The sequence below is a fragment of the Dromiciops gliroides genome, chromosome 1, assembly GCF_019393635.1.
Source record: "Dromiciops gliroides isolate mDroGli1 chromosome 1, mDroGli1.pri, whole genome shotgun sequence".
NCBI classification, from domain to species: domain Eukaryota; kingdom Metazoa; phylum Chordata; class Mammalia; order Microbiotheria; family Microbiotheriidae; genus Dromiciops; species Dromiciops gliroides.
Genome location: NC_057861.1, coordinates 286887178 through 286903397, shown reverse-complemented (window position 1 = coordinate 286903397; position 16220 = coordinate 286887178). Strand labels below are relative to the sequence as shown.

At 36.6% G+C, this 16220-nt stretch overlaps 1 pseudogene; it reads right to left on the bottom strand.

Annotated features, from left to right (window-relative positions):
- Positions 1 to 15199: 15199 nt before the first annotated feature.
- LOC122736168 lies at positions 15200 to 15808 on the bottom strand (annotated as a pseudogene).
- Between the last annotated feature and the right edge of the window lie 412 nt (positions 15809 to 16220).

Below are 16220 nucleotides of genomic sequence, written 5' to 3'. Positions count from 1 at the left end.
TAGATAACTACATAATCAGTTTAAAAAAATAAAAACGGTTTCACTAGAGCAGGTGAACTAGTAAAAACAAAGCCAGTTGAGAAAGTTTTAGTAGTAAAAATAAAATAAATAAATAAATAACGTAAAAATTTAATTCAGAAAGTGCCATATACTACATTTCCAAGTACAGCAGTCAATGGAGTCACAAGATTGCTATGTTTGTTTGTATGGAAGCTTAAGCTTCAAGCAGCATGAAACCTAAACAAATCCCCTGAAAATCTCAAAGTATAAATGCAGATACATTAGCAAGACATGAGATTAGGAATTCAAGAGAATTTTCCTGATAAAATTAGATAACTTTACTAAGAAAAACATTTTTTTCAAAGTCTGTGACACTAAAAAAATTGTTTGCATTGTTTAAGGTTTGTTAAAAATTCCTAAGTATAAAAATTCTTTTTGAAAGAAGTAACTTCCTGCAGTTATTGACATGGGTTGAAATTATGTTTGGTGACTCTAAAATTAATCCAGCTTCAAATGGTTTCACTTGTAGACAATATGAGTAGTGAGATTTATTCAGATGCTTGGAGACATTTGTAATCAATTAATAAAAAAAAACTAAAGACTTCCTGTTTTTAATTTCATGTGGCTACAACAGCCAGATGTAGCTAAATTTTAACCTTGCTACAAATAAATGATGTATTGTCAAAACACATTTTATGGAAGATTTGTTACTTTACAATCTATTCTTGGGAAACCTATTGATTGCCACATGAGAGAAATTTCAATAAAATTGATATATGTTTTAATAAAAAATAACATAATTTAGGAAATTTTTATTGAATTCTGTACTGGCAGAGGTCAGTAGAGGTCAGGGTGAAATATGGACCCTGAAGAAACTGGTTTAAAATATACCCCCTTTTGAAATTTGGCAATATTTATTACTTCACCTATAATCAACTATCGGCTATATGTATTTTTCAAATTATCAAAGAGTAATCACCTTTATTAAAGAAATGGTTCATTAAAAGGAAAGAAATTATGGGATAATATGGGACACAGATTACCAGGCATTTTATTATTGTGAAATGCACTGTCTTTTGTGTTTGTCATGTACGAGTATTAGAGCTGAAAAAAGAAATTGGTGATTTTTAATGATAATAAAAACATGTGAATTCATTTTATAACAAAACTTTTATACCCAAACTTGCATATTTGGAAGGCAAGTTGCACACTGTTTAGAGTGTTGGGCCTGGAATGAGGAAGACATGAGTTCAAACCTGGACTCAGAAACTTTCTAGCTTAGGCAAGTCACAACCTGTCTACCTCAGTTTCCTCAGCTGAAAAATGAGGATAATGTTAGCACTTACCTCACAAAGTGGTTACCATAATAAAATAAGCTAATGCTTTGAAAACTTCAAAATGTTATATAAATACTTATTGTTGTATTTTTGCATATATTTAAAAACCTAGTACACTAAATAATGCAAAGCCTTCAAATTCATACTCTCAGAAAGATAAAACAATTCTATGAACAAAACCAGAGTTATGGTCAGTAAATTTATAAAATAATATTGTGATGCTTTTACTTTTAAAAATATTTGCCAGGGGGGCAGCTAGGTGGCACAGTGGATAAAGCACCGGCCCTGAAGTCAGGAGTACCTGAGTTCAAATCCAGCCTCAGACACTTAACACTTACTAGCTGAGTGACCCTGGACAAGTCACTTAACCCCAATTGCCTCACTAAAAAAAAAAAAAAAAATTGCCAACCAAATGAAATGGAAAGTGCATACCTGTATAATAAATTAAATGGTCATCATCAGCAAGCCTTGCTATTTTAAAGACCTGAATATTTCAAATATGAGTAGACAAGTAACTAATTTGACTCAGACTATTATTATTCATTTGAACCCTAAAATCTTACAGTGTTTGATTATTGATGTTAATAAAAAGTTATCTGTTTTATCAAATAAAGATATGCAAATTTACTACCATCTGGCAATATATTTTATGTGAAAGGGTTTCTTTACTCTTGTAGCTGTTAAAATGACAAAATACTGATTTTGAAATATGGTTGGAAAGAATTACCAAGAAATATCAGCAATGATACTACATTTTGAGAAATTACACCAAAAAAGGAAACCCATTCAACACAGTATTATAAGTACAGTTATGTTATAAATGTGAATATTGTGAAATATTTTACCAGTAACATTTCTATGAATACTATATTATTTACTATACAATTAAAATTAATATATTTTAATAAAGTTATAATAAATTCACAATTTTCTTTTAATAAAATTCAAGCTAAAACTCTTTGAGTAGATTTTTTATGAAAAGTGTGTAGTCACTACTTTGGAAACTACTTAGCCACGAGAGTAATGTGAATCATTTCTTGAGTGCTGTAAATAATCTAGCCCAGAAATGAGAAACTGGAGCTCCTAGATGGGAGTGAATAAGGAGGGGAGTCCATGAAACTATAAAAATTTCTTTTAAGAACAGTTATTTGGCTTAAAGTAATGTTGAGAAGCTCAGCACTGGGAGGAATGAGCTATCTTGGTCAGAATGCCCATCATTACATAGGCTTTGTACTCCTGGCTATATCTATGATGAAGAATCAGTCACACCCCACCAGGGATAGACAACAGTTGGAAGGGCTTTACAGAAAGTTTGATAACTGGAAAGCATCAGAGGGAGAAATAAGTCTTTAGTGAATTTCATCCAGTTAGCTTTGGCCCTTGGCCTATTGAGATTTTCATCTACTGATCATCAGAGCTGACAGCTACTATGATGGATTAATCTAATAGATCAGAATTTAATATAATAAATGAAATTTTCAAAAAGGGTTTAAAATTCAGTGTCAAAAATATAGGTTAGAATAGACTACATAGATAATAATTCATATGAAAAGACCTGTTGGCTCTACCACATTACACACCTCATATGAGAAAGTAAAGTGCTATAGAAGTGAGGAAAGCAAAAGGGAGCCTATATACAGAATGACACTGTCTACAATGGGAGAGATTGTTGTCTTGCCTTACTTCCTGTTTAGCATATATTTTGAATACAATACTCAGTTTTTTCCAGAACCATAATCAAGCAAGAAAATATTTTAAGCACCTACCGATGTACCCAGGCATTATGATAGGTATTTAATACATAACCACAAAAAAATAAAATAGTAAACTATCCCAAGGAGGCTTAAATTCTGAGATACAACAGTGCCTGTAGATGATAAAAGACATCCAAAATGGTGAAGGGGCTAAAAACTATGCCTCATAATAAGAAATTAACATATTTGTCCTAGAGAAGATAATACATAGAAACATATTTTATGAGCTATTATGTGAAAGGACTAAATTATCTTGCTAGGCAATAAAGGGAAAAATTAAAAACCATTAGTAAAAGTTGAAAATTTCAGGATGATTATGATGGGGGAAAAATCTAATACATTAAAGTTGCCCCAAAGTATAATGAACTGCCTTAGGAGGTAGTGATTTTCTCATCCTTGAAGCCTTCAAATACAGGTGGATGGCCATCTATCAGAGGATGCCATAGAAGTATGGCTCAATATTCAGTTATACTAGTTGATCTCCATTGTTCTTTTTTGCTATAAATCATATTATTTTACTCTAATAATTTATATACATATCTCAAACTGTTAACCTTCATAGTCTTAACTGGACCCACTGATTGGTAGCAATGTGAAGTGAATCAATCCTACAACTGCTTTTTTTTGGGGGGTGGGCACTTAGGTTAAGTGACTTGCCCAGGGTCACACAACTAGTAAGTGTCAAGTGTCTGAAGTCAGATTTGAAACTCGAGGCCCTCCTGAATCCAGGGATGGTGCTTTATCCACTGTGCTACCTGGCTGGTCCCACACAACTGACTTTGATGCACTAGACCTGTCATTGCTACTGGATTATCCTTGAAAATATGGGGAGGGGCACTTCTTTTATTTTTAGTGTTTATTAAGAGGATGAACTGAGATTTTATATGTGTGTGTACCACATATACATAAATGAGAATATATATGTATATATATGTGTATATGTATATACATATACATATATTGTTATATTTACACAAAGATACATAATACTCGGCTAGTTTGGACATTTTGACTTCACAGTTTATTCAGTACTATATGGTATTTATGTTGTTATGTATGTGCATATATATATAGATATATGTGCATTTAGCTATATGTATATATATGCAATTATGTCCTCATAATAACCTGTGCAAGAAAGAATGCCACCTACCATCATTTTATAGATGAAGATAATGAGTTCTAATAAGCAAATGCTTTTCCCAGGGTTACCTAGCTAAGAAGTGTCCCCAGAAAACATTTGAACTTTTATCTTTCTGGACGGTCCAAGTCTAACTTACTATATATGACACCATGTTCCCTCTCATTTGCCTCACTTTAGTCCAGTACAGTTTTGCTCTAGTAGCTTCAGTGTTACTGCTCTGTCAGCTGATATTTTTTCCCAGGGGTTCATGTGATTGCCACATAGTTTATTCCTATGCTCCAGAAGATCCTTAAAGGGTTTCCTTTGCCCTCAATGTGAATTTTTCCATTCTGAGGGAGTTTTCTTAACTTGCCAAGCAGCTATAATTGTTAACTAGCTGACTTGACTTTTCTCATTATATCATTACCATCATAAATAATAATTATTATGTTCTCTGTGAAGCCTGGCACTTTGCTAGATACTACATAGAATAAATTTAGCCCTGGTTCGTGTGGGCCCTAGGGAAAACAAATGCTGGTTAAGATGGAGCAAAGTCTTCTCACAATGACACTGGTCCTTGGCCTACTTTTTCTCTCACAGTGTCCTAGGCTATCTCAGATTTTCCTCCTAACAAGACTTTATTGTTCCTTGACTTATTCCCCCTGAATTCTCTTGTAGAAAAGCTTAGTCACCTGGATTTATGTGGAGAAATCAATGTACCATTTTAAAAGTTCTTCTAGGGAGGATGCAATAACTCAAAATTATGACTATAATGGAGAAAATTTCAAGCAAGAAGATTGGTAAATAAGGGAAAAATTTGGAGGGAGCTAAGTGCATTATGCAATCTATCTCTCCAATTGTAGGCAGAACCTTACTTTTCTGAAATATGTATGTATGTATGTATGCATGCATGCATGTATATATGTATATGGGTATATTTATGTATACACACCTATATGTATGCATGCATATGTGTATTTATACATACATATATAAACATATACACACACACACACACACACACATATATATATATATATGGGTGGAGAGATCTATAGAGAGGTAAAGATATAAAAATGTACAGGCCTAGCTAGTTTCTGTACTATATATAAAATGCTATAGTAATACGACATTAATATGAATGTGTAAAAATATAGTACTAGAGACACTATGATACTCCAAATATGTGTACTTTCAATTTTGTGGGCATTCCCTCCACTATTATAGTTCAGATTACCTACACACCTTAGTATATGGTCTTCAAAACTGTGATCTAAAGAATCATCAGCCTTGATCATCTTTGGAATACACCTCTCTAATCATTGCTTGACTGGTCCTTGTTCATAAGATCTGTATGTGAAGGTTTTCCAGAACAGTAGATGAGCTTGCATATTGTACAAGTACCTAGAGTCACCCCACCTCACAGAAGCTCACAGTCTAATAGGAGAGACAACCTGCAAACAACTTTGTAAAAATATGATATGTACAGGATAATGACAATAATAATAGTATGAATAATATATATTTGATGAGGAAGATAGACTGATTGACTTGGGAAGTACTAACTGGGAACACCAGGAGGTAATGGGTTCCTGTTGGAAACAAACCATTTCCGAGTCCAGTGGGCCAGAGCACCACCAGGCTTGCCCCAATTCACAGCAACAGGACAGGCCTGGCAACTGAAGGTTATGACTGATTAGCTATCTTTATTTATTTATTTTTCTTTCAAACAAGTAAGTGTGTGTTGTTTAAAATCTAAATTGTGGGTTCTAATCTGCCCCCTGTCCAGTCTTGGGGGGAAGCTGGCTAAAATCACTGATAAATTCAGCAAGAGTTTAGGCTTTTAAAGATTTATTAAAATATATATTATAAGTTAGTGAAAAGAGAGATTGAGAACAGATTCCTTATAGCATGGAAATCCTAGCTGAGATCTAATTCTGTATAGCCAGTGAGAAAGAAAGCAATTTCCTTTCATAGCAGGCCACACGAAATCTCTCACCACCAAACCGATGTCCCAAATAACTAAGAGGGCCTTGGACCTTTCCTATGCTCTCTAGAATCATTCCCCAGTGGTTACCATGCTCCTTACTCTCCTTATCTTTGTGATACTGAACATCCTTGATCCAAAGAACAACCTCCCCTTCCCATCCTCAGATGTTCACTCTCTCATTCCCATCTACCTCAATTCATCCTCTCCATATTCCACTCCAAATTAGCCCATTCTATCCACTGTCCCTACTGGAATGACTGTTCCATATTTATGAAGTTTACTTTCATCTTAAACCTCTTCCTTTCTCACTCTTTCCATATTCTAGCATTAACTGAGACCTACCTACCTCCTGATGGAATGTGTTCCCTGATTACCCTTTCCAATACTAGTTGAACATTAACTCATTCCCCATTTTCTCCACTCATTGCTAAAATTGGGGCAATACAAGGGGAATATTCCTTGCTTCCTACTGTTACTTCTAGACTTTCCTTCTATCACCATCTCTCTTCTTTTTGAAGAAAGCAACTTCTCTTCCTTTGAGATTCATTTAATAAAAATTTCACTCAAAAATTTCTTGAAACAATTAACAACTTTAGCAAAGTAGAAGGATATAAAATAAATCCACATAAATCATCAGTATTTCTATACATGACCAACAAAGTCCAGCAACAAGAGATAGAAAGAGAAATTCCATTTAAAGCAATGGTAGATGATATAAAATATTTGGGAGTCTATTTGCCAAAACAAACCCAGGAACTATATGAACATAATTACGAATCACTCTTCACACAAATCAGATCAGATCTAAATAATTGGAAAGATATCAATTGCTCATGGATAGGCAGAGCTAATATAGTAAAAATGACAATTCTACCTAAATTAATTTACTTATTCAGTGCTATACCAATCAGAGTACCTAAAAATTATTTTATAGAGCTAGAAAAAATAATAACAAAATTCATCTGGATAAAAATTTCAATCTCTTGCCCCATTGTCTGGTGATAATCACGCTTTTAAAACCCCAATACTAGTTTACTCCAATTTCTGCCATCAACATAATAAAACCATTCTTATTGTGTACATTATAAATATTTTGGTTAATTTCAACTGGGTCATCATGATAGCAAGGCATTCTCAGGAACCATCCTTAATTGATTTCCTATTCCACTCAACACAGAAGCCATTCCATTTTTTCCTCTCCTTAAACCTTTCATACATCTTTCTCCCTCTATTTTCTCTCCTAATGACCTTGCCTCATACCTCTCTTCCACCGAAAAAGTGGAGGCCATTAATCAAAAACTTCTTCTTCTTCCCTTCTCCATATCTCACCCGGATCCAACTGAGCTAGCTACAGGACCATTACCCTTCATTCCAGTCTCCCCCACCCCTTGGGGAGATAAGGTTAGGTGTGGCTGCTGCCTTTGTGGCCTGGGGGGAGGGGGGAGAGATGGCTTGAGAGATCTGCAGCCACCCTTCACCCAAACTCCCCAGTCACCACCAGTGGGGGATGGTCCTCCCCCAATAAGGGAACTTTTCACATTCAGATAATCACCCTCACCAGTCCTCTATAAAAGTATCTGCCTGTCTCCTGCTTGAGCAGATAGGTATTTCAGAAGCACACCTCTATGCTATGCCTTCTCCCCATGAGAAGTCCAAGGATTTCTCTCTTGGTTTTCGTTCCTTAGCACCCTAAATTAACTATTATTTTATTCTAATTGGATTTGTGTGCAAGAGGGTGTAATCTTTAAGAAGGATTCCTAAGAACCCCTATCCCAAACTCCTACCCCTTATCCCAAACCCCACTCTGTTTCCCCCATAACAGATTCAATCCTCTCCCAAATTCTCTAGAATATTACCCCTACTATGATGTTTATTCTTTCTCTGATCTTCATCTAAATGAACTCTTTGGCTTACCAAAGACCAAGGCACTTAAGGCTCTTATTCATTTCAAAAACCTCTCTAATTCCTACTATGCTTTCTAGCTATCAACCTGTATCTTTCTTCCCCTTCTCAGCCACACTCCTTGAGAAAGCTCATCAGTATAGATTCTTTCTATCTCCTCACAATCTTCTAAACCTCCTGATGTTTGTCTGCCAACCTCATTGTTCACCTGAAACTGCTTTCTCCAAAGTTATCAATAATTTCTTAGTTGACAAATTTAATTTGTTTTTTTCTTATCCTCATCTTTTCCCTGAAATGTATTATAATTTGAGGACAGTTAACCTCTCTCTCCTGATAACTGTTCTCATTTTCCATAATTATGGTGAGGCTTTGGCTCTCCTCTTATCTGGTCTGGCCACTCCTAAGGTCTCCTTGTTGCTAGAGCATCATCCATATCACTCCAATAACTGTTCATGTCCCTAGAGGGTATGTCCTAGGACTGCTATGCCTTTCACTTGGATAATTTGTGAACTCATGAGTTCCCCATGAATTTGATCATTTCTATGCAGATGAGCCTTAGGTCTACTTATACACCCCTAGTTTCTCTTATGAGCCCCAGTCTCCTATCACTAAATGCCTGTTAGACATTTTGAACTACATGCCTGATGGGCATCTTTGACTCAACAGGTCTGAAACAAAACTCATTTTATTTCAAACAAAACCCTCCCCTTCTTTGAACTGCCCTATTAGTATTAAGGTAATCACTATCCTTTTAATCATCCAGCTGCTCAACTTTGGTCCCATCTTCAATTCCTCTTTCTCACCAAGCCAAAATCCCAATCTATTTCTAAGTCATATGATTTCTACTTTCATGACATCCCTCATATATGTTATGTTCTCTCCACTCATACAGCTACCACCTTGGGTCTTATCTTCATTATTTTATGCCTGGAACTATCATAATAACCATTTGGTTGGTCCACCTGACTCCATCTTTTTCCATTCCAATTTATTCTCCATACAGTTTCCAAAGTGACTTTTCTAAAACATATGTCTGAATAATTTGCACCCCTCCTCAAAAACTCCCTTTTATTTCTTTGACATATTAAGTAAGCTATTCCTAACATTTTCAATCTCCTTAAATTCAGCTCATCTCTATATACTTTATGCTATACTGACTTACTTCCCATTCCTTCTACACAACAGTCTACCATTCATCTCCATGCTTTTGTAATGGCTGTTTTCCATTACTGGAATGCTGGCTTTCTCTCCTCTAACTCCAATTCTTAAAACTATTCACTTTTTAAATGATTCATCAGGTGAGACTTCTACAGGTATTCATTCTTACCCACCCCCTTCATGACCCCCAGATACCATTTTCCCTAAGGTTACCTTCCATCTACTCTGGATTTGTATTGTAAGCTCTAATTGGTATCTTGTTTCTCCCTTATTTGAATGTAAGCTCCTTGAGAACAGGAACTTTTTTTCTTTTGCTTTCATTGTTTCTTTGTATTTCAAGTACTGTTCCTGGCACAGGAGTACTTAATGCATATTTATTGTTTGCTAATGCTTAAGATAAGCACTGAAGGAACTAGAGATTCCAGGAGTCAGAGATAAGAAAAAGTATCACTCCAAACCCAGGAGGGAAAGCCTGTGCAAAGGCACAGCAGTGAAAGATTGAAATGTTATATTTAGGGAAAAGCAAATGAACCAATTTGACTGAAATAAGAAAAAGCATGAAAAACATGAAATCAGTCTAGAAAAATAAATGGAGGAAGAGATTTAGGACTTTAATATCAAAAGAGAAATTTGGTATTTGAAGCTAGTAAGGACACACTGAAAATTCTTGAGTTAAGCTAGATAGTAAAATGGTCAGATTTTTTGTTTTAGCAATATCCATTTGGCAGTTGAGTGACAGATGAATTTAAAAAGAAGGAAAGGCTAGAGGCAGGAAGACATATTAAGGAAGCTCTTATAATAAACAAAGAAGAAGTGATGAGGGTGTACTATGGTGGTGACTGTGGAAATTTTTAAAAAGGTGAATATATGCAAGACATAATACAGGTAAAATTGATGATTATAATTTATTAATATGAAAAAGTTAGTGAATATGTGGAGTCAAAAGATGACACTGTGGTTATGAACACAAGTTGCTGGAAGGATAGTGATTCATCAGTGGAAATAAGGAAATCAATAAAAGTGATACATTTGAGAAAAAATAATAATCAGGTAAATTTTGGGACATGTATGGAGGACTAAAGGATCACAAAACTCAAAATATCTAATAGGTAGTTGTTGATATGAGACTGGAGCTCAGTTAAGGAGGGGACTAGGGTTAGATATGTGTGGAAGTCATTTACATAATATGGTGATTAGTCCAATGAAAGTTGATGTAGTACACAACAGGGTGTGTAGTGAAGCAAGAGAAGGGGACTAAGGACAGATTTTTGTGTATACTCACATTTGGGTGAATGCAACATGGAAACTAAGAGCAGTTAGACATAGAAGATATCCAAGAGACAGAATTGTGACTTATCAATCAAATTTAATGAATCTTACAAAACCACTTCTTAAATACCTGATTTTTGTCAGTTATTCTGCTAATTCCCTAGATATATCATTAATATTACATAGCAATTTAATATTATTTCATTTGATCCTCGACATCAACCTTGTTATAGTTATTTATGATTCAACCCTTGAAGAATTATTATTATTATTATTATATTATTAAAGTATTATTTCTATTTTACACATGAGTAAACTGGGATTGAGCAATGTGTCACATATCTAGTGTCTTAGGTAGGATTTGACTGAGGGTCTTACTGACACTAAGTCCAGAAACTACTGGAGGAAAAGCTGATCAATTGTGTCCAAAAGGATGGGGTCAAGAACACAAATAAGGGGTTGACCTTGGCTAGTGGAGACACATATTATCATAAACTGTGATCAAGAAGGAAATTGTGTTGCTGAAGATATTTGAGTCGTGCAATTATAGGAGAAGAGGGAGCTTATGAAAGTCAGTCTGTGTTTTTCAGTAAATGATGATGATGATGTGATTGATGATGACGATGACAGTGGTAGTGGTACTGCTGCTGGTGGTGTGACGATGATGGTGATTGAAACAATCTTACATATATTATCTCATTTGTAATATCATCTACTGTATAGCGATTTAAAGAAATGGAAAAGTAAAAGGGTTGTCATACCTGAGTAAGGGACAAGTCAAAAGAGATAACACAGATTTATAATGGGCCCAGTCAGCATGATTGCATGACTTCATCCATGTAATATTACATATCACAGTTTCTGTACCTATATCTTAAGCCCTGTTAAATACATATTTCTCTTATAATAAACCTAGTTTTCACATAAGTTTCATGAAGTTGTGATGCCAGTTGACAGCCCTTATTAGATGAAACTCTATCAGTACTAGTATATATAAATTGTATCTTTTCCAGGGCCTAGAACAGGATCTGTGTACAATAGCATTTAATAAATGTTATTAATTGATTAATCCTGTAGAAACTGGCAAACCTATTTGAAAATGAACTTTTAGGGTCAGCTAGATGGCGAAGTAGATAAAGCACCAGCCCTGGATTCAGGAAGACCTGAGTTCAAATCCACCTCAGACACTTGACACTTACTAGCTGTGTGACCCTGGGCAAGGTCACTTAACCCTCATTGCCCCCTCCAAAAAAAAGAAAAAAAAGAAAAAGAAAATGAACTTTAATTAAATTACTTTACTTTTCATTACAACGTGCATTATAATAAAGATAAAACATTTGAACGATTGACTGGACTTTTGACTTTGCAGGTAGATGATGTTTGGCATTACAGACACAATCCCAATCAGATAGTAATATGTTTTTGGCAGCATTCCCTCTAGAAATTTTACTATTGTTAATAAATCTTAACATTTTTAAGCCTTTAAATAATGTGGAAGCTCAGCGTCACAGCCTGCCCAAAGGATTCAACTTTAAGAATCAAAAACACAGCAGAATCCTGTTCCCATCTACCAGTTTATTCAAGTGGAGTTGGCTGTTGTGGTTTCTTTGTGAAGTTGTTAAATATTTCCCTGAAATGTGTGAACAATTACAGTGATGTGATTGTTGGATCTAATTTCTGAGTGTGCAATTTGGGAGGGTTTTACTAGAGTAATAACAATATTGTTCTCTTTAATACTTAGAATCCTTTATCCCAAAGAATCCTTACACATTTACATACTCTAAACATGAAGAAATACATCTGCCACTAATGAAATCAATTTACCTCCAGGGAAAACTTGATGACCATATACAGCAACAAAACACAACATAATAGAGCAGAAGAGTGTCCAAGGAAACATAAAAAAGGACAATTAAGGAAGACAGATTATAATTGTGTTTAATTGGCTCCACCAATACACATTCAGAATTGTCTCTGCCAGAAATTCTGGGGTCTCAATGGATATGAGTCTTCAAAATCTTGAAACTGTTCTTTTTATTTTCTTAAACAAATTTTTGATAGAAGAAATATGTTCCATTTTGAAAATGATTCCATGTCTCTTAGAAAACCATAGTTGACCTTATTTGTTAAGATTTTTTCAGCATCCATTAAATAAAGAGCCGCATGATAAATCCCTCTCTGAATCAAATCTCAATGAGAAATTGTCTCTCCAGAAGATCCTATACATTTTTTATTGGACAAAACTATACTGCCCAACATTTTTCTATTTTTGTCTTAACTGCCAAGAAACTTGGAGCTTGATTACAGCTTTATTTTTTTTTTTTTGTGGGCAATGAGGGTTAAGTGATTCACAGTGTGTATGCACTCATGTGGTATGCATGAATGTGTGTGTTTGCATATATTTCACCTATAGATATATTCATAATATTTCAATATAATTGCTTTCCTTTGTAATTCTATGTATTTTATTCTCTGCATTTAAAATCATTATAAAGCAGGCCAAAGTCTTTATCAGATTGTTAAATAAATCTATGACATAAAAAAGTTGAGAACCCTTACTACATAGGTACATGTAACCTCATAATTTTGCTCACCATGTCTATCAATTACCTTTTATTTGGGGGTACTCATGAAAGTCATCTTCCAAATACTGCTTGATCCAATCTGTGATTAGTCTTCTATAAAGGTTTGAAACTGGATATGGGATTTCATTGGTACAGGAAATACCCATATGAGAAATGTCAGTAGCTTTTTTGTAGCTTACTGCCTAAGGATGGGAATTAAATTATTTCTTCCCACGATCACACAGTTAGTAATGGGTCAGAGCAAGACTTGACCATCACTCTTCCTAGCTCCAAGGCTAGCTCCCCGATCCATATGCCATTGTCTCTCTCTGTCCCTCTGCCTTGCTGTAGCTGTCTATTTGTCTTTCTGTGTCTCTGTCTCTATGTCTCTCCCTCTGTGCTCTCTCTCTCCCTTTTAAAGTCAGCCCAAATGACCAGAAGAGGTAAACTTAATCAAGGAAATGGCACTCCAGATGCTCAGCTAGGTGTTGCTTAATGTACCCAAACCACCACAAGCGTACCCTTTCGTATGCACTTCTGAGTCTTCATAGCAGCTCACCCCAGAAAGGGCCTAACACAGATATATCAGAATGCTCTTGAACAATCATAATAACAACATGTGGGGACGGGTAATCTAAGTGCAGGAGAGGAACTGGGGCCATTTGCTTATCACTTGACACATGTGGGATTGTGAGACTAAATTTCTCCTAGGTTCACAGTGCTCTCTCCATCCAGCCTAGGCACAATCGCAGAAGCTAAAGTGCCAGATGCTACAGTGGTCATATATGATAGTCAAAGTCCCTGATGAAACCTACACAGAGAAGCCAGGAACTTCACCACACCCAAGGATCATACAATAAAATAATCCAAACACACCCCAGAGCACTTTAATTTATTGTTTTGTTTTTAGTCTTTTCCCCTCATTTCTCCTAATTTGAAGTATTCTTCCTTTCAAGCAGTTGGTCACTCCAAGCTTAGCCAATAGTCTTCCTTCATATAGTAGCTTCCTAATCTGATCCAGAAAGAGTATACTCTCTGATCTCCTATATTGCTAGCATTTCTATTTGATTAATGTTACCAAACCACATTTGAAGCATCATTCAATTTGGTGCTAAATAAATGATGATAATCACCAAATTCCTGACCTGACATCTGGAGTAGTCCTATGTGAAGGAGTTATCTAGGCTACTAAGAATGGCTTCTTCTTTTAAACTGTTTGTTTTCTGACTTGAATGAGTAGTTTTTCCTTCATGGCAATGAGGCACAGAGAAAATAATTAGCATGAAGTTCATGGAGACCGGTAGTAGAATGACAGAAGAGAGGAATCAAAACATTATAACCCTATTACTACCTAACACTTTCTGTGAAATGCTACCTGAATCAGTATACTTAGATACTTCCATGGAGCTGTGAGCTCATCAATTTTCATATAATATCCAATAATGTAGGTTGCAAATCATCCATGCCTGCTCATCCTCTGCAATTTGTCCATGTCCTCCCATCAATCCTCCAAAGTACTTTGAGGACCTTTACATATTTTTTTTTTCCAGAGCAGCTCACCTTTTATTTATTTGTCTTTCTTTTTTTTAATTGAACTTTCCTTTACTGGCGCTGTAACTTTCCTTTATACTGGCCACATGAGTAACTGGAGGGGGGAGGGGGAAGGGGAGCCGGTTGTGTGGGGGAGGGGTCTACACAACATTCCATTTATACACAAAACTAAACAATAAGCACAAAGCCACTATCGCAGTTAGAAGTTGGCAGCACCGGGAAGGGGGAAAAACTGGGGTAGTCAGTTAAAAAAAAATTACAGGAAGAATACTGGCCTCCCCCCCCATCTGGGCATCCCGGGGGGGGGGGGGGGGGGGGGCTTGGTCTGCTACAACTCAGGAGGAATGAGAATATCAAAGGCGGTTGGGGAAGGCCAGAGCCATTGGGTTGAAGTGAGGGAGGTCAGGGGTCAGGGGTGGTTTGGCAAATGGGTGAAGGATCGCCCTGCTCCTGCTAGGATCCCCCCAGCCCCTCAGGTCTGGCAGGAAGGGGGCGGCCTGCTCCCCAATTGGGCTTGGGCAGCCCCAGCAGGGGAGCTGGAGGGGGGAGACTCACAAGAGCTTCCCCTCCAGGGAAATCACGGCATTGCCCCCCAGTTTCTCAGCCAGGGTACAGCGGTCCTTCACTTCCTCGTAACAGTTGGCTTGTAATTCGTGTTTGATTCCTGTCAGTTTCTTCTTGATGGCGTCCTTGGAGTTCGCATAGATCATTTTGCTCTTGAGAGGGGCACACTCGGGGGCCTAGAAGATGAACACCAGGTCCTCTTTCTTGCTCTCCTTGGTCTCGTAGGTGGCATCGTAGAGGGCGTAGCGGCAGTCCTTGTCTGGCAGCATCTTGACAAAGGTAGTATAGGGGTCATCTACAGTCTGCCCGACGTCACCCACCAGAATCTCCTTGCCCTCCTCCAGCACGATGTTCTTCTTATCCTCGCTCAGGCAGAACAGCACGGCCTTCTTGCGCTTCTTCACCTCCTCAGGTGTAGAGGACTTGTGAATCTTCGTGTCGTTGAACACCTTAATCACCCCATCTAAGACAGCCACCCCAGAGGCCATGGTTCCGGAAAGGAGCAAGAGAGCGAGGGAGGGAGGGTGAGGGAGGAAACGAGGGCCACAGGAGAGGAGGGAGTCGCTCCTTCACCACCGATGCCTGGAGCCGACTGAACCCCTTTACATATTTTTGACATTATGTAGATACCAATGGAGCATATAGAATACCTATCACCTTCTCTCTGATTTGCTTTGATCTTTTTTACAAACCAATATATTGATTCCTTAATTTAGCATCTGATTTATTATTTAAGTGATTGATCACTAAAATGTACTAATAAAATTTGACCCAACCATATGCCAATATATAATTTGATACCAAGATGCCTTTATAGTTTGAATGCATTCAGTACAGAGTAATTTTTTATTTAAAAAAAGGAGAAGAATAAGCAAAACAAAAGAATAAATAAAACATATTGAAATTATCTCTCAATGCATTCTGAACTAGACATCTATCTGTCTCTTGCCCTTGGGCTTTCCAAATGAATTTCATCCATACAGACTGGTCCTTTTTCTCAAGGGCCTG